Here is a 19968-nt window from a genome sequence, read left to right on the forward strand (position 1 = left end):
ACTGAGGAAGAAGCTAAGAATAGGGTGTTTTGATAAACATCTGAGAACATGTGATATCTCCAGAGCAACAAGCATAAATGAATCCATGTTGTGGACCATCAAAGATAACACATGAAAATAAAAGAAACATCTATAGCTACAGCAATTTCAAGTGCTGTGAAGCCAGTAAGAATAAGCTCTTAAGAAACAGAAGAAATGGAAAGACTGTTGATATATGGATTAAAGAACAAATAGCAAAACAAAACAAAAAACCAAGAACAACCTTTTTTCACAATCAAAGAGAAAGCACTATCTCTACACAAAGACCTCAAATGGAAATCACCAGATTCTGCAGAAGTTGCTTCTTGTAGTGCTAGTAATGACTAGTTTAGTAGTCTCAAAAATCTCTATAATTTCAAAACTTTCAGCTGTCATTCTCTGTGAAGCAAAGAATGCAGATGAGAAAACTCCTAAAGAATTTCCAGCAATGATACACAAGTTAATTAAAGAAGGAGGTTCAATGTATATGTGTGTGTGTATATATATAAATATATGATCAAATTTCCAATTCTAATGAAACAGGTATCTATTATAAATGCATAATTTAATCTAAGTCTAAGATCTACAGCTATTGACACTGTTTTTTATTACTGTATGGATTTAGAAAACTAAGTTTCCAAGGATTTCAAAGTCTACTTATATCAAAATAGGAGAGTTCTAGGATATATTTTCACTTTCCAAATGGATCAGTGAAGACTTTGTTTATTTCCAAGTCACTATACTCTATCAAAGGTAAGCCTCCTAATGTTTCTCACTACGATTCAGATATCAACAAAAATTCTCCTCATTCTTTTAATAGCACACATGATTCTATATGGCCTAAGAGAGCTAAGCCAAAATTATGCTGACATCCTTTTTAATGCCAATTAAAGTGTCAATTCCAAACAACCATGAGTCACAACTATTGAGCCTGCACTTTAGAGCCCATGAGCCACAACTATTAAGCCCATGTGCTGCAACTACTGAAGCCCACATGCCTAGAGCCCGTGCTCCGCAACAAGAGAAGCCACGGCAATGAGGAGCCCGCACACCACAATGAAGAGTAGCCCCCACTCACCACAACTAAAAGAAAGCCCACGCACAGCAAAAAAGACCGAACACAGACAATAAAATAAATTAATTAATTAAAAAAAAAAAAAGATGGTGACTGTGTCTGGAAATATTTAAATATTCTGTTTACCTATCTGTGAAAAGTAAAGCTTATTTTAAAATACACAGTGTGTAAAAATTAGGTTAATGTATGTAATTATAAACAAGATATTAGATGTATGCTATACTTATTGAAAGCTTAAGAAATCTGAAAAATAATTCAAATCATGCCATTCTTTTCAATAAAAAAAGATCCACTTAATAATTTTAGTCCTTATCCCTGTTAATCCTAATTCTGAAAAAACAAAAGCAAAACTAAAATTGATCATATAAAAAAATTATACATATGTTTCTCAAAGGGATAAATTTTACTTGACAAAGTTAGAAAAACAGACATCATCATCTATATATAAACATAAGGGGGGAAAGTAAGTATAAATAGATATAAAAACTATATGTGATTTCCTAAAATTATGGAATTTCAGTTTAAAATTCCATGGAAATTTCTTTGAAGTGCAGTAATAACCTAACACCTGTAAATCACATTCAACTCATTTGATATGTTCACAAACTTCTCACGTACCTGTATTAATCTTCAGTTTACCCAGAATTACTGAAACAGTAGCTTTGGTTAAACTGCAGCTCAGTGACTGGCTTCAGTCTTGACTCTGAGCTAGAAGTTAAGGTGGGTGACCAGCCCATGGGTAACACACTACGAACTTGAACTCAGATATGGGTCAATGGAGATAAATTCAGATTAACTACTGAATTTTGTAAGGAAATTTATATAAAGAGAATAGTTCTCTCTTTGAAGATGGCCTTTTGAAAGTAATGTCTAAATCCTTAAATGTGTGGTATTTCATTCAAGGATTTCATTAAAAAATTATATGTGCAAATTTATATTCATTTGCTCTTAAGATACAATAAAAAAAAAAGCTTAAAAGAATCCTTACCTGCAGTCCAACCACAGTAATTGTCAAAGAACAATGCCAGGGAAATAGATCAAATCATGAAAGAAAAGAAAAGAAAAATCAGTCATTTTCCATACTGTTTACTGTATCTGTAATTGAGTTATTTTACATGTGTGTACATAGCTTACATTTTCACATATTCAGGGATAAAGTGCCAAACTTTCAATGCTAGCTATGTACGTAGGGTACTCAATGCCTGCTGAATTGAATTTTAGAGAAAATTAAGTATAACTGTTATACTTTATAATCTCATGTTTAGAAACAAAAGAAATTAGGGAGTTACAGACACCAAAAATAATAGAAACCAAGCGACGTGAAAATACCTCTTTGTAAAGTGCACAAAAGATGTAGGCTATACCCATCCTGGAGTGACAACCATCAACATGAATGCATATGTGGTACCCAGCCTTGAAGCTGGCCTGCAGTGATCCTCCCCTCGGGATTCACACTCTTGTATAGCCCCCTTCCACCCTGAATTGTGCTGACCTGGGGAAAATGCTGCACAAAGGATGCTGTGTGACTTCTAAGACTCTCTGATCTCTCTCTCTCGGAGTAGCCAGCTGTCATGTCATGAAGACCCTCATGTAGCCCTATGGAGAAGAGGCCCACATGGCAAGGAACTAAGAGGCATCCTGCCAACACCCAACACCAACCTGCCAACCATGTGAGTGAGCCATTTTGGAAGCAGATCCTCCGGTGTTGAGCCTTCAGATGACTGCAGCCCTGGCTGACATCTCGACCATAACCTCCTGAGAGACCCTGAGCCAGAACCATCCAGCTAAGCCACTTCTGACCCTCAGAAACTGAGCAAGATAATAAAGGTTTATTGTTGTTTTAAGCCACTAAACTTTAGGGGAATTTGTTACAGCAATAGGGAACTGAGAGAATGTATATTTCAAAAGGCAATGTAATAACAACAACAAAAGTATTAGAGTATGATTGTAGTAGAAGAGGATCAGGGATGATTTCTTCCTCTGCTTCCTAAACTTTCTGTAAGGTTACATCACTTTCATTGTTCTGTTTTTTTGAAAGTAAATATTCAATGCTCCTGTCTCTAATTGCTCCCACCACTTTTGTTAGAGAAGTTCTAAGTCATTCATTCATTCCACAAATGCCACCTAGGATGGACAGGAAGTCAAAACCATCACAGTCCCTGACCTCATGGCACTCACATTCTAGAGGGAAAGAGAGGCCTTAATCAACTCATGTCACAAGTTAGTCCAGGATTACAAAGTATGATGGTGTCTTTTTTGCTATAACATGTGTTTCTGGAAGGCAAATTAATTCCTAAGTGATTAGTCAATGGAAAAATGATGTCAGCCTCACACACAAGTTGTGTGGATTCACAGGGGGTTTTCCTACACAAGAGGAGCCAGAACAGCCAGTGAATTACAACCTTTAGCAAGAAAAGAGAGAGCTCTAGGCTCTGCTGCTGTAGCGGCAGCAGGCGGCCTTTCCTGTGTATTTAACAAAACTTAAAAGCCAGCACTTCCCCAGGAGTCCCACCCATTCCAACTCTGTGCAGCTTTCAGCTCCTGCCAAGGGAGCTGCCTCCCAGCCGCACGGCAGCTCCACTGGCTTAGAGCTCCATTTCCTTCTGGTTATCTTAGCACCTGCTGCCTCTGCTCTAATTAAAATGTTGCTGGCATTTCACTCTACCTTTTTGTGTGTATTTTTAATATCTACCATGAGAGCTTCCAGCTATATTGAGCTGGTACCAATTTCTTCTTTTCTCAGTGCTCTGGTTACAAAAGCTGCCTAAGTGTTGAGTGATCGACCCCGACTTTCGTTTTCTCTATAAGCGGTCTTATTTTTTGCTTGCAATTTTGCAAAATGAGAAGGTCTTTAGAAACATACATATCATGGTATAGAAGAAATGCCTGCACTATGAAGGACAGTTTTTACAGTTCTAGAAGACCTTGACCTAATATGGGAATAGCATGTGTGAAGGTCTAGAGTACAGAGACAGGAGTACAAGGAGAGTCCATCCGGAAAAACACAGGCTTCAGGAAGCTTTCTCTTTATCACCTCAAATTCTCTGCCAGACGAGGAGAGCTGTATTCACTTCAGATGGTTGAAGCATTTGTTTGTCTAACAGAACTGTGGCCGGGCAGGGTGGGGGAGAGGGGTGGGGGGAGGATGATGAGATCCACTAATTCTGTGCTTCTCAACCTTGGCTGAATCTTAGATTCAACTGGGAAGCTTTTCACAAATACAGATGCTCAGGTCCATCCTGATTTAACTGGTCTTGTGTGAGTCCTGAGCACGGATAGGTTTTAAAAGTTCCCCAGGAGATTTCTATGTGAGGTCAGGGCTAAGACCAGAGCAAGACACCAGCAACAATCAGAGGATTGGAGAACAGGTCTTAGGAGGAATTAAAAACAAAAACAAAAAAAAACCCCGACATTTACACATTAAAAAACAAAACAAAACAAACAAACAAAAAAACTTTGCAGTTGTAATTAGTCAATAAGACTGTATATTCACTTTCCCCAACAAAGCATACAAGGATATTTTTGGGGGCACAAGTAGGGCTGGAAATAAGCAGAGCTGAAGTGCGAGGGCCCAGATCAGGGAGTGCTAATCTTGGCTTCCAGGTGAGGCAGCATGTAGGGTGGGCACCTAAGGGCTAAGATCCTCAATTCCACTAGGAGACCAAGGGGAGAGGAATGGGGGTAGGGGAGGCTTGGAGGAATTTCCAGAGAGATTTAGATAAGCTATCCAAATGGAATTCCTGACCTACACATTGAAAGTGTAGCACACACCATTTAAAAACATGGCCACCTTTGGAATGTCAAAATAAAGGGAAAAAAAAAAGGATAGAGAGGTTTAAATATAGTCCTATTACATGGAGGTAGAAATGCAGGTTGCCACCAAAGTTTTCAAACTTGGTGATCAGAGCCACAGGAAGGGATATTTTTAAAAATACAGATTCCTGAGCCCAATGTCAAAGGTATGAATTAGAATCTCCAGAGGTAGGAAATGATACATTAATGACAACAATAGCTGCTACCATTTATTCAGCATTTACAAGGCACCAGGCAATCTTCTAAGCACTTTGTATGTATCACCAGATTTAGCTGCCTAACAACCCTAACAGTTAACTTGGATACAAAGAAGCTAAGTAACTTGCCCATGTTAAAGGGTGGATCCAGGCTTCAAACCTGTAGACCTGCATAGAGTCTGTGCTCTTAACCATGACTTTCTGCATCTAAAACACCCTCCCCCTCCCCAATAAACAAAGTGATTTTGAGCCTGTTTGTATTCAAGAATCACTGCACTATGATCTTTCAAAGTCACTTTGGGCATATCATTCTATGAAATCAGGCTCAATATTCATGTTGTCTTCCATTATTGGGCTTTAAATCAAGTAGCATTATCTCCTTTATTATGAAGAATTTGCAATATGCTAAGTGTACAGAAATAGTTTTCCTATAGAAGATGAGCTTGTGTCTAAGACGTCTGTCTGACAAAAACAGAAATTTTACACACCACACTTTTTTCTTAACTGCACTTAGCAATTTGATGTCTTGTCAATTCCTCTCTGCTAATATCATTGCCTTTAATTCTTTTTCTATTTCTATCACCAACACCCTAATTCAGACCCATAACATAAGACTTCTGGATCATTGCCAAATTATCCCCACTGGCCAGTGTAGCTCTAATCTCTATCTAGCTGGATCCAAGCAAATCTATCTTGTATACTGCTTCCAGGCTAAGAGTCTTAATTTTCTTAACTTTCTTGCCTGTCACTCATTCAGTTACAAGTCCTTTAATGATCACACACTACCTGTAGGATAAAACCCCAATCTTTAGCTTGGCATTCAAAATCTGTAACTAACTGCCCTTACCCATCGCTGGCTTCTTTTTTAAAAAATTCAACTACAATGTATTTTTAATCCAAAACTTCTTCATCGAAACCAGAATTAAACGCATCTTAAAACTACATGTAAAGTGAGAAAAATACTTAAATTGTGGGCTGATACTTTTAATGAGATTCTATGTGGACTTAAATGTTCGAACTTGGTACCACTTCAAATGAGCTGCTTTTGCTCACAGTTCTTAACTTTTTTTGGCAGAACGTGTAGGAGGATGTTCTTATTAACACAGCTAACCTCTTGCATCTCATCTTTCAGGTAATCTCAAAGTTACAGTTAATTGCGTTTCAGCGTGTACAGTTACACAAAAACTGCCCCCAGGCAACAGGGAAAGTTCTGTTTCTTAAAGCATGAATCTCTTATATAATCCACAAAACCAGTCTGCAAATCTTAAAGGAGATCACTTTTACTTAAAAACATATAATACCCGGTCAGGAGGAAAGTGTATACATCCTTAAATTACAAGCTAGGGAAGTTTATCCATATATTTTAGTCATGAAACTCCTACCTCCTCATACCACTGAGGAGAACCGAGAAGACAGGATCAAGTGTCTCTGCTCTGATACTCATTTCAGGTTGAGCTAACTTAGCAGTCATTTCCTGGGGCTTCTCTGGAGCCCTTACAAAGCTCTCTAATTACCCCAGGAGGGCTGCATGAAAGATGACGGGAAAAAAACCAAACCCCCTGTAAGTCGATGATTACTAAGGACAGTAGGGAAGTGGCAAGCAAGCAGAGGAACATTCCAGAGAGCCAGAGAAACACAGGGTTGCTACTGGAAGCCAGGTCCTCTTCCTCTCCCCTTAATCAGCAAAGCTCAATAGTGCCCTACCAGTGCTTACGGGAGGGTAAATGGGTTCCTTCTGAAATTTGGTCCAATGAACTCTATACAAAATAACTTTTCAAAGATTAGAAAAATATGGAATAATTAATGAAGGAAACAAATCCAGAAGAAAACCTGTCTTTAGACCAAAACTCTTTGGTAACAGATTTCACAGAATAACTCTAGAGCTGGAAGTGTATGGGAGGGGAAAGAAAGTTTCTGGCAGAAACGCAGCCTCCAGGAGACTGAAGATTTTACCCAATGCTTGTTGTAGCACCAACACAGGCACAAACTGCCTTGAAGCAGCTCTCCCATGACCAGAGCAGGAAAACAGAGTCACCAGGGAAATACACCCATTCCTAAATAACGTCTTCTATAATCAATATTATCTTTCATACAAATCATGTACAACTCACAGTCTAAAATATTATTGTAGGAGATATTTCTGAAAGTTGCTCCGCTTTCAGGAGCAGCTACGTTAGTTTCTATGGTCCCTCATGACTACAGAATCCTATGCCTTGTGGTCTGGGGCTGCTTTTACCAGAGGAGCCTTTGAGGAAGACATTCTAAAGCCTCATAGTTTCTTTTCCTTCCCACTCCAGGAGAAGGCAATAGCTGCCTTCATTTGCTATTTAATTTTGCACAAAGCAATTATGTTCTACTACATCAGAGTCTGGCACTTGACATGATTCACTTCACTTTACTAGGAAAAAATGTAGATAAGCAAAAAGCAAGCTGATGCAAGCACACATTTTAAGAGCACAAGTTCTAGTCTCTGCTGGGACCAGTCCTCATTCCTCGCACACCACCTTTATCTCTCACTTCATCTTAACCACAATCCAATAACTGCTATTCAAATGGCTTATTGATAAAGGCTGAGGTATATTTTCTGCTTAAGAATTCAGGAAAGCATGCAATGTACTTTAGAAGGTCTTCCATCAGAAAAGTTAAAATTTAAAAGTTCTAGTATACAAAATGCTTAACAGTTAACCACACGGAAAACTTTGATTTTAGATAACCAAGAAATTGCAGTATATCAAAGCAAAAAGAATCTACAAAAATACAATCCTGCCACCTTGTGGTACGTATTCAAAAGCCCTTCACCACTTCACACTTTAAAGCAAACTCTGATTTTTAAAAATGTGCTTACTTAGGAGAATATTCAAGATAATATAACCTATTTAAAAATCTTAAATACTGATGCTAATGTTCATAAACCTCGTAAAAATTTATTAAACTGTCAACGTGTAGCTTAATGAAATTGTTCCTAAGGTCAAAACTAAAATTGTCTCTTCAAATGAAAGAGGTAGAAATGCAATTGTGAGCACTTGGAACTCTCAAAAAATTCTTCACCTCAATTAGGGATCACGCTTTCCTTCTGGTAATTAAATAACCATCCTGTTAAATAAATGGAGCTGCAAATTTTTTATTGCCCACTAGATAGCATTGCTTGATCAACTTTAAAAGATGAAGTAGGAATAAAGTATGGTAAATTTCTATAGTCCCATGACTGCATACATTTTATAATTCTCAAATTGTTCAGACTCCTTGATAAATCTAAATAAAAGATTATGAAGTTTCTTAACATCGTGTTGATATAAAAAGACTAGTTTTAAAATAATGGATAAAAATAAGGGACCACTGACATTTTCAGAGCACCATCTGCAGTCATCCCTTTTAAGAAAACTATTCAATGAAGATTAAATCTCTTTTGACATATAAAGGATTAGAAGTTTATCCTGTGAAAATATGAACACCAATTACAGAAAAATATGATGATGGTAAGATGAGGTTGTACCTACAGAATTCTGTATGTAGATCAAAAACTGCTGAATATTGCTCAACTGTAATTTATTGTGATAAGTAACACTTACTGAGTTTCCTATAAATCTGTGCTGTGTACGTCACCTGATCTAGCTCATCTAATAATCCTCATGTTAATCTTGTTAACCATTCTTATCCCCAAGTTACCAAGGTCACTGAGGCTTAGAGGTCAAAGAACCTGTTCTAAGTGACAGAGCCTGTCTGCTTCCAGTTTCCAAGCGCCCTATTCAACAGAATAGATATTTACATAGATAGGAGTAGAATGTCTGCTTAAAATGTTTCTGAAAAGATAATGAATTAGACCTTTCTGGTTTTTGTCTTTCTGTTAATGATGACTCTAGATGGCATTTAATGTTTTCTTCTATTAAAACTTTCAGGAGCGAGGGCAAAGAGGGACTCATTTTTCTGTTCTACAGTATCATCTGCATTTACTTCTTTAACAACAGCTGGTCATCTCTTTTATTCACAGCCCCAGAACTGTGCCTTCTCTTTTTTTCATAAAAACCAGCCGTTTCTACCTTGCATGCTGGTATCCATCCCTCAGAAACTTAAAACCACTGGCATATCTGATTTCTCTCTCCCCTCTCACTCAGTCACCCATCCAACAAATATCTGAGAACCTGGTACTGAGGACAAAAACATGAAGAAGCAGAGTCTTTACCATTAGTTTAGTAAGAGAGGCAATGAGACAGGATAATGACAAGTATGTAGAGAGTATAATGGAACCTGGGAAGAATGGCAGCTAATTTTGTTCTGAGGTATCTATTTTCGTCCATTCCTTCCATCTTCAAAGTCATTCTCTAAATACGCTTCACATTTAATTGTACAGCTTTGCTAAGCGTTTCTTTTTATAGTAGAAAGTCTTGTACTATGTTAATTAAAAAAGTACAAAACAGAAAGTTATATCAGGGACTGTGATCATGCAGATGTTTTCACAATCTTTTTATCTTTTCTGTTGATGATAAGTTAAAATGTCCAAATAACCCACTGAATGGCTATCAGAGAAACAAGGATACCAGTATTACCTATAAAATCTGTAAGTGAACTCAGAAAAATAGAAGATTAAAGAAAATTAAAGAAACAAAGATTTTCAAGTTCATTTACTTTAAATTCCATTGTTTTAACCAAGTGCAGCCTTTCAAAGCGCTATCACAGCCCTTTCTTTACTCCATTTTCCCTGTTAGCATTCCAGATAAATAGCTTTTCTTAACTTTCTCCCTAAATGTCCCTAAAACTGGACATGAATTCCTCTAGAAATGCTTCTTCACTCAGACCAGGTCAACTATCAGATTTTAAATTGCCAATAATATATGATACAGTTAAATATATATAGATATGTAAATGTCCATACATGCACACACACCCACCATAATATACTCTATAATTATATGTTTTTAATGTACATATAGAAGATAATTACATTTCCATATATTACAATCACATACAAATGACATATGTGAGATAACTTTTTTATCTTTCATCCAATACAACATGGATGAATCTGAAGACTTCTCCTTAATTTCTTATATCTTCCAAATTTCTTATATCTTCCAAATTTCTTATAAAAGAAATTTCTAATTAAATCATTAATAAATATATTGCTTTATGATAAAAAATTATGCTAATTCATTCAACAAATATTTATTAAGCATATTTTATATGTACTACATATATATGTATACATATATATATATAGTACAAACTCAGGAGCTGGAAGACTGGGACTTAGCCTGACTGACTAGCTATGCTTCCGTAAGTAGTGATGTCTTGACTTCAGTTTGTTCACTTGCAAAATAAGGATAAGAGTAGCTGCCTTACCTCCCTCACAAGTTATTCTAAGGATCCAAATGAAACAGTACATGCAAAAGCACTTATAAAGTACTAAGTTATTTCTAAAGCCAGTAATCAGAGAAGCAAGTCATATTACAAAACAGGCAGGCAAATAAGATCACTTAATGTTACAATCAAGGTGAAATTTATCCTATATATCCAAAATACTTTCAATTAACCATTAATTTCAGTGAGCTATTCATCTGTAAATCGTAAGTTCCATTTGATTTAACAAAAGTACGTCATTTGAAAATCATCACAAGCCAGTTCTAAAAAGAATTACATCATAAACAATTGGTGGTCATCTATTTAATCAATAACTAAAGTCTAAGTTATTTCAGAGATTTAAAAAAAACGACCTTTCCATCTGTATCTATATTGTTACTAAAAAAAACATTATTTGACCATCAGCAGTCAGATAGTAAATGATCTCTTAGTTCCCACACGACTCTAAAATTACGGGACTATTTTATTACAAAGCTTACAAACACCTCAGGAATCCATAAATCAAACATAAATTAGAATTTTAAAAAATGGATTCATTAGTTTTTCACTAAAAATAACTAGAAAATTTTGCCATCATATGAAAGAGTTAATTTAGGCAAAAAGCTTGTTTCTCCTTTAAGATTCAAGAATTTTTCATTTACACTAAGCAGAAAATTTCCCATTTGCAATTTCAGCTCTAATGTATAATACAGCTTTTCTGCAAACTGTTAGTATTGATGAAATCTACAGATTTAATTTTAAAGGACTTAAAAGTTTATCTGTCCATTATCTTTTTGGTTCACCTCTCTTCAAATAAGACTAACTATAATCTGTGCCTTTTTATAGGAAGCCAGCTACAAAATTCCTATGATTATTTTCTCTAATTTTAAGATAGTGAACAACTCTTTTTTGAAACTTAAATGGTTTTAAAATGATAATTCTCAATTTTGAGTTAATACCAACTACTCTGAAGTACTTTAAATTTATGTAGAACTACACTATAGGATGAGTACTTTCTCCAGCACTCAAATCAGCTTAAGTTACAGAAACAGTAGAAACAGTATATAAATATACAGTGTATATATATATATGTATACACACACACTGTATATTTTATAACTATATATAATATAAAATACATATATTTAAATTAATATATTTAATACATATATTAAATTAAGCTAGAATTCACCAGTCTAAGAAGCATTCACAAAAATACTGAACAATTCAAAATAACCATGCAACTGATGCTTTACATATAAATCTAAAGACCTCTATTTTGAAAACATGCTATAAAGTACAGCTAACATCATTTTCAAGTACGGATAAATGAAGGTAATATTTTCTATTAGAAAAACTCAACATAAAATTCCAAATAATCTACAATTTTAAGTCAATTCATAATAGCTTCACCTGGGGAATCAAATTAAAAAGCTGTTATGTAACTAAGTTTTTAAAGATCTTAAACTCAAAAAGGGCTTTATATGATTCTCAGTTAACAAGAGAAGGAAAAAAATCCTTCCCTTGATAACCTCCAAATAATCCTCCCAGTGGTTTAAAAAAATATCTTTTAAAATGTTTCAACTAGGGGAAAAAATGGCTGAACTGAACCTTACTTCACCCTCCAAGATGGGTATTTAGAGGCCAACTGCCTTCCAAGGTAATAAACAATGTATAGGCCCACTGAGGGGCAGTTCTTTCCACAGTTCTTTGCATTACAGGTAAGTACTCACAGCAGGTCTATCACTAGACTACAGAAAGTTTCATGGTGCACACACCACCGTGGCTTTCCTAGGGCCTCTCTTCCCACCCAGGCCCAACCGACACTCCTGGTGGACCCAGTGCTTCAGGAAGTATCCCAAGTTCCATCCCTCCCTCAAGGCAGTTTCTATTTAAAGGGGCAGTGACCCAATTTCTTTATGATGACCGGGCTTCAGAGAGAACAAAAACACTATGTGACTTGCTCTGTTTCAAGGATTTAAAAGGGCATAGGAGATTTTCTTTAGGTTTTCTTAGAGTGTAACAAGTCAATGCTACAGGGTTCCTGTGGGGCTTCGGGATCCAGAATCAGGAGTATCTAGTGGGGGGTTTTCCAACTTTTGAAACACTTTTTTTTTGGGGGGGGGGGGGAGAGGAGGATTCAAGGCTAGAAGGAAGATCTGAGGAAGAGAAAAGACGAAGGAAGGGATGAAGACAAGAAAGAAGGGGGTGGGAGGAAGGGAGGCAGGGAGAGAGAGAAGGAAAAAGGAGGGAAGGGAGGAGAGAGTGAGGGAAGGGAGGAAAAAGCAAGAGGCCAATCAAAGCAAATCGGAAACAAGCAAACATGGAGGTGGAGGAACTCACTGCCCAGCAGTTTTTCCATTCCCAAGAGGACCCACAGTACTTCCTGCAATGTGCATCCAAGATATTCTACTCTAGTCCTATAAATATACCATTTTACTGGAGCAGGGCTGGGGATGGAGTGGGAAATAAAGAGACGTACATAGTTCTTCATTTGTTTTTCTCCTATACAGTCTGCAGTGCTACCCCAGGAGGTAGAAAAAGACTGATAAAATCAACCAAAGTGAAAGGAATTGACATCAGCAAAAGCAGGAGGGTATCAATTTATAAAACAGAAAAAATAACTAGTAAATGTCCAAGTTGGAGCTTTTAAAAAAGATTAGACGTTAGAAAATTAAGGGAAGTTTGTAATTGAAAAATATAATGCAAAGGGATCAATATCACAGATTTTCTTTTAAATTATGAGATTAAAATGAATAACAAATATAGTACATATCAAAACTTGTGGGATGCAACTAAAGTAAAAGGGGAAATGTACAATCTTGAACATTCAGATAAAAGCTGAAGATCAGTGGGATACAGCTTTATCAAGAAAACCGGGGGGAAACCCAGCAAAATAAACCTAAAGAAAATGAAAGGAGATAATAAAGATAACAGCAAAAGTGATTAAAATAGAAAACATGTATGAGAAGATCAACAAAGCCAAAAATTGGCTCTGTGAAAAACACTGTGAAGTGTCAAACCCTCAGTATGATAAAGAAAAAAAGAGAAGGCAGAAATAAGTAGTGTCAAGAATGAAAAAGGAATAGAACCATAATTTTTAAAATATAGATTAAAAGGGAAAATTGTTAGAAAAACATAATTTACTGAAACCCACTGATGAAGAGACATGAAATATGAACGGTCCTAATATTGCCACTAAATAAAATTAAATCAATAGTGAAAAATCTTTTTACAAATAAAACTCCCAGACTAGACAGCTTCAGTGACCCTGCCCTGGGCGGTCCCTGCAACGCCCAAGGAAAGGATCAGCAACAAAACCCAGCAAAAGAGGCACTGCCCAGTGACCAGGACAGAACCTCAGTGGGTGGCCCGAAGAGATGGAGAAAATTAAAACGAATGCCATGTGGTCGACACCAGATAAGCCACATGAGCCCATGTGAGATACTCTCTTGGACTCGAAAACAGACTTGGAGGAGGGGCATCAGCGGGTGAAGGCATAGATTATAGAATCATCACAAACTGTTATTCTAACACGGCCAGTTTAAGTCCTAAGGCATACGGAGTTTCTAAAAATTAGCTGAAATGTCATTGCTGACAGAATATGTAAATTAGGTATCACTCAAAGTCTAGTCAGCTCTCTACTTGAACAGTTACATAAACTACAGAGAAACTACAGAACAACTTATGCAATTTATTTCCAAGAATACAAGTATAGCAAAAATACATTCGAATTATTATAAAACAGAATGGTTAGTTCCAAATCAGTCCCCAAAAATCAATTATTTGTAACGTGAAATACACTTAGAATAACTGATGAAAGGATTCTCCTCCTTTTTTTGATTATCATCTAATAAATGGTGCAATTTACAAAAACAGGGAGAATGTGCACTAGCAACCCGTTTGCAAGGCAGAAAGAGAGACACAGATGTAGAGAACACACATATGGACACCAAGTGGGGAAAGCGGGGAGGGTTGGGGGGGGAATGAATTGGGAGGTTGGTATACCAAATTGTACACTCTAAATATATGCAGTTTATTGTAAAAAAGAAAAAAAGAAAAAAAATTAAAAAAAGAAAAAGAAAAAGTGATGAAAATGATTCATTAATCACATGATCTGACCCCTGACATTATCAAGAATAAATCTTATACTTGAAATAATCTTTACTATTAAAAACATAGCTAATTGAATCAAATTTATGATGGTTTTCAATATTTAATCATTACAATTTACATTAAAAATAATTTCTTTTTACATTTTCTTAAACACAGATTTTATTAAGAATCGACTACTGCAGTTACTGATTAAAAGTTTTAAGACTGTTATATGGATCTTCCTAGACAGAATGTATTTAACAGTAAAAATACCATAACTGCAAAAAAATAAGAATTCATTATTCTTTTTTAAAGAATATATAACGGCTCCCTTCTCTAGTTAATGATACTGATCACTCTTTGGATTTCATCTCGAGTTCCTTCCTGAAGTGACTCTTTCCTGAATCCTCAGACCAGACGAGGTCTCCCTGTCTGATGCCCTCACAGATCTGAATACCACTGCTTCACAGAATTTAATCACCTGTACAGCTGAAGGTAGGACAGTCCGAGGCCCCTGTATACTCTATGGATGGAGGACAGGGAACGCGTGTGCTTTTCTCACTGTTGTACCCTCGGCGCCCCCTCGGCACCTAACGCTGGCTGGAGGTCAGATGTGTGTGAAGGAGAGAGAAAAGGGGACCTTGGAGAACAGAGCAAGTACTGCTCCTATTTTTAAATAAAGTCCTTACCTAATAGGTAAAAGAATGTCACCAGATTCTTCGTGAAAGCTGGGGCAGAACTTAAAACCTGAATTATTTTTAAGTCGCTTAAATAGTTAAGTCACAACATTCTCTTAAAGATACTGGAAGATTCCAGAAGTCTTAAGTTTGAAGAAATTTTAAAATTTACATTTTAAAGTTACATGAGAAGTTACATTTCAAATGTTTGCCACAGAAAAAATAATATGGAGACAATAACAGTATTATCACTGTTGAGGAACTAGTATCCACACACTATTCTAAGTACTTTATATATATAGTATCTCCTGTAATCCCCATAATAACTATTTTACCATTTTACAGGTAGGAAAACTGAGTCACAGAAAGACTAAGAAACATGGCCAAATTCATAGGCATAAGTGAATAGTTTCTGAGTCAGGCGTAGCATCTGGCAGCCTGCCAGAATGCACAGCTCTACTGCCTCTACAAAGAACAAATATGACAGTTCAAGACTCGAAAAAAGTAAAATAATGGGGTATGGAAATGTTTTCATATTTTTAATACGTAGCAATTCTTTACATAATTAAAATCAGGCAGTGATCGTAAATTCACACCACATTCCAAAACATCAGCTAGCATCAAACTACTCATGGAAAACTCATACTCAGTTTGTTTCCCTCATTCTATGAGAGTATCTAGTCTTTCCTGCTATGCCCACCACCCAGCAAGAGAGCCCAGTACATACACACGGACACTAATCTTTGTAAAAAGCTCTGGTGGGGGGACTCAGACCATGAACTAACAGCAACGAGGTTAATAAACATGTGTTGTGAGCGTACATAAACACAAACACACACATGAACCGTTTGTATGTGTGCATGTGTGTGTTTGTGTACGTAGAGACTTTCACCCAAGATTCAAGCCCTCCGAATATTACTAAAAGACAAGAAATTAAGGCCTCTTGCTTGGTCCCAAATGGCTCTATGAGCAGATGCAACGAAAGAAACTATCCAAGACTGACTGATTCCAGAAAACACCAAAACTAGATGAACTGTAAATGAACGGGAAGTGCACCCAGGTATCTAGAATCAGCACCTTAACTAAACTTCAGTACACAGTCTAGAAGCTCCAAGAACGAAGACTCACTGAACAGTTGCAGAAGCTCTCGTAAAGCCACTACACCAAAGAAATATGCTTTGTTCCTTAGACCCTGTTTGAGAATTACTGACTCTTGTTTATCATACAGTTCTTAAAACTAGATTATCAGACTTCCTGGGCCTCAGGAGATTAAAAGCAACTAAACAAAAAGGGCAAGCAGTTACCAGTTGCACAGTCTCAAGGAGAGATAACTTTTCTGTCTTGTTAGGCCGAGAGCGAAGCAGTAGCCTCCACACAGACACGTCATCAGCCCAGAGCTGAACCTGAGCCGTCCTCAAACCATAACCATCTCAGAAGGTTAAAATAAGGTTAGGAGGTTAAAATACCATTAGGGGTGGGAAAGTTTGTTTCAGTTAGCCCATTCTCTTATGTCAAATACCAAAACCACTGGAAAACCTATGTAAATAAGTTGTGATCATTGAGAATTTGGAAGACACCATCCTCTCTTATGCTATTTATTGAGGACTGAAATTGGAAAAGTCTACCCCTCCAAGGCTGGCCCTGAAAGGATAATGGGAACAGTTTATTTAAAAAATGACAACGAATGGAAGGTACAGTATGCATTTAACAAAAATGTAACTATCAAACCACCATTTGAGACCATCCAAGCAACAAAAATAATGCTGAGAAATATTATTAAATAAGAAAAATTGGATTAATAACAAAAGACTCACACGGAGTTTGGACTTCAGTTTTTAAAACTGAAGGGATTAGAAGTATACAAGGTCCAAAATGTATTGATGGCATATAAAAAACTCTCTTTTAAACTGAGAGACGACAAAAGAAAACAACTTTAAAGTACTTCACTTTAACATTAATTTAACACTGTAACATAAGATTTTTTCAAATTAAGATTAGAAGATCGATTGTTTTATAGTGCTTTGGTGGTTTTTAGGATAATAGGGTGATGCTATTAATTCCTTGGGATCTAGGGATTGTTGCTAAATTTATTTCTACATATAAAAATATTATCATATAAAAATATGGTAGGTCCTTGGGACATAAAGATTCTAGTGAAAGTAACAGACATTGATCAAATAACTATAATGGAGTAAATTCCATTGTAGATGAAAGATACTAAGGCAGCAGTTATCCCAGGACTGGCTGGTTACATAAGATTAGAGAGAAGCAGCAGAGTTTGGGATGATTAGGGGTTTGGCTCTGATACAGAGCTCATCTTGGGACTATTAACTGGCAGAATACAGGAGGAGCAGACTGTCTGAAAGGAGTGATAAATGAGTAGCCCAGCTTAGATGGGACAGGCAAGTAGATAGGTTCACAGGGACACTGAGGCCACTCAAGGGTAGTTCCAGAATTTCCACAGAGGAGTAGTTCAGGGGCAGAAAGGGTTAGAAACACTTCTTGAGGCTGCGTTTCCCTACCAAACATTACTTCTACATGTTCTTGTGGTTTTTGGTTGTTTGTTTTACATAGATGATATGTTTACTCACAGAGGTTTGTGTATGGACAGGTGATGGAGGTTACGAGGGGTTAAAGCTCATGCCCTCTGCCCGCGGCACTACCAGGGGTGCACTAGGATCCCACAGACAAAACTCAAGTGCAGGCACCCAAGCATCATAGCTGGGCAAGGTCCCTGCAGTGCAGAGAAAACCTGTAGAGTAAAAAGACAAGAAGGCCAATGATAGAACCTAAGGAAACACCAACAGTTAAGAGGGCGGTTGTGCATGAGACTGAAAAAGAGAAGGTCACTGGTCATATCTGAGAAAGAACCATCTCAGGAGCTTGGGTTGCATGGGTGTGAGGAAGAGGGAACAGCCATCCCAAAGCTGCATCAATGAATGGGGGTGATGAAGACAGGGTCTGAGGCTGGGGGCTTGCTGGTCCACCCAAACTGCCAGTAAAGAGGAAAAGATGACAGACAGCAAGACGTGATGTAGTATCCTGATGAAGTAAAGACCCAGGGGACACAGGAGGCAATTACCTCTTCATAATTATATGCAGAAATTTAAAATAGCACATGATAAGAACATTGGTTTCAGAGGGCGTTATTACTGTGATGCAGAGACTTTCATTCATTTGTTCATGTATTTACAAGAATGTACCACGTCCAGTGTTGATCAGCTACTACCACACACAACCCCTGCCACACCATGAAGACTTGCTCCATGATGCTGGTAGATAATACGTAATCAGTAAATATTTATATTAATCCATGAGTGGATTTGACCTTTTTTATGTCCTCCTAGAATACCCAAGGGGCCACAATTACTAAAATAATAATAATGAGGAGGAGGAGGAGAGAGGACGGCAAGTAAGCTGGGTCCAGTATAAAAAGTATTCCTCCTTTGAATTTCTAAAAAATACTTCCTATATAATTTCTTTAACAACATGTACAAATATTGGGACTTCCCTGGCGGCGCAGTGGTTAAGAATCCGCCTGCCAATGCAGGGGACACGGATTCAAGCCCTGGTCTGGGAAGATCCCACAGGCCACGGAGCAACTAAGCCCGTGAGCCACAACTACTGAGCCTGTGCTCTGGAGCCCGAGAGCCACAACTATTGAGCCCATGTGCCTCAACTACTGAAGCCTGGGCGCCTAGAGCCCATGCTCCTCAACAAAAGAAGCCACGGCAATGAGGAGCCTGTGCACCACAACGAAGAGTAGCCCCTGCTCACCGCAACTAGAGAAAGCCCGTGTGCAGCAACGAAGACCCAACACAGCCAATAAATAAATAAATATGAAATTTATTTTAAAAAAAAGATGTACAAATATTACCATAGTATTCAAATTAAAAAGAAAACCTTCTTATATTTAGATCCTGTCTCCACAATTATACTCCTCAAAGATGTCACAATTTCTTTGTATCCTCTCAAATTCATGTCTTTCAAACATAAAGATGCTTAATATCATTTTAGCATGACTAACACAAAGCAAAATTATAGAAATATGTACATGTTAGTAAACTTGTAGGATGTTGTTACTGAAAGAGAGAATTAACATTTATGTTCTGTTAGTCTACCAAATGCCAAGAATAATGGCTCTATACATACATTATATCATTTAATCCTCAAAACCCCCATTTTTCACAGGAAGAAACTGGGCATTAGAGAGGTGAAATCATGTACTGCAAATTACGCTGCTAGTAACTGACAGATTCAGGACCAGAAACCCAAAAGGCCTTGTGCTTTCCACCCTGCCACACATCCTCCACTCTAAATGATGCACAGAAACAAACAGTACATATTCTGAACGTTTATATTCTTAAGCTACAATTTTTATTCAAACATTATAGATTTTTAAAAAGGTAGTAGTGACTAAGATAGAAATATATTTATTGAGACATTATATTCACCGTGAATATATGAAGTGATCAAAATATTAAATTGTGACAAATAATAACATCTACTGAGTGTTCGTTACTGTGTGCCAGAAGCCATGCTAAGTGCCTTAGAAGGAAGAGTTTATTTATGCTCTACAATCATCTCCAGAGGTGGGTACTATTATTGCTATTCTCATTTACAGATGAGGGAAGTGAGGCTCGGAGAAGTTGAGGTTAATGGTCTCAAGATCACAAGTGGTAAAGTGAATAGCATTACATGACCCTATTTGTTAATGTCCTTTCCATGAACAAATTAAACTCCAAGAAATTTAATATAT

General features: G+C 37.0%; 1 protein-coding gene across 3 annotated transcripts in view; it reads right to left on the reverse strand.

The window, feature by feature from the left end:
* TSC22D1 (TSC22 domain family member 1) overlaps positions 1-19968 on the reverse strand; it is a 115404-nt gene that overhangs the window by 23620 nt on the left and 71816 nt on the right. The window contains exon 1 of one of the 3 annotated variants that reach the window (XM_057707426.1): positions 2082-2834. The exons of the other annotated variants lie outside the window; for them this stretch is intronic. The gene's annotated coding sequence lies outside the window, so the exon portion shown is untranslated. Of the gene's footprint in view, positions 1-2081; positions 2835-19968 lie in introns of those variants that run through there. 3 annotated transcript variants of the gene reach the window in all.

Source organism: Hippopotamus amphibius, chromosome 14 (assembly GCF_030028045.1).
Source record: "Hippopotamus amphibius kiboko isolate mHipAmp2 chromosome 14, mHipAmp2.hap2, whole genome shotgun sequence".
Classification (NCBI taxonomy): domain Eukaryota; kingdom Metazoa; phylum Chordata; class Mammalia; order Artiodactyla; family Hippopotamidae; genus Hippopotamus; species Hippopotamus amphibius.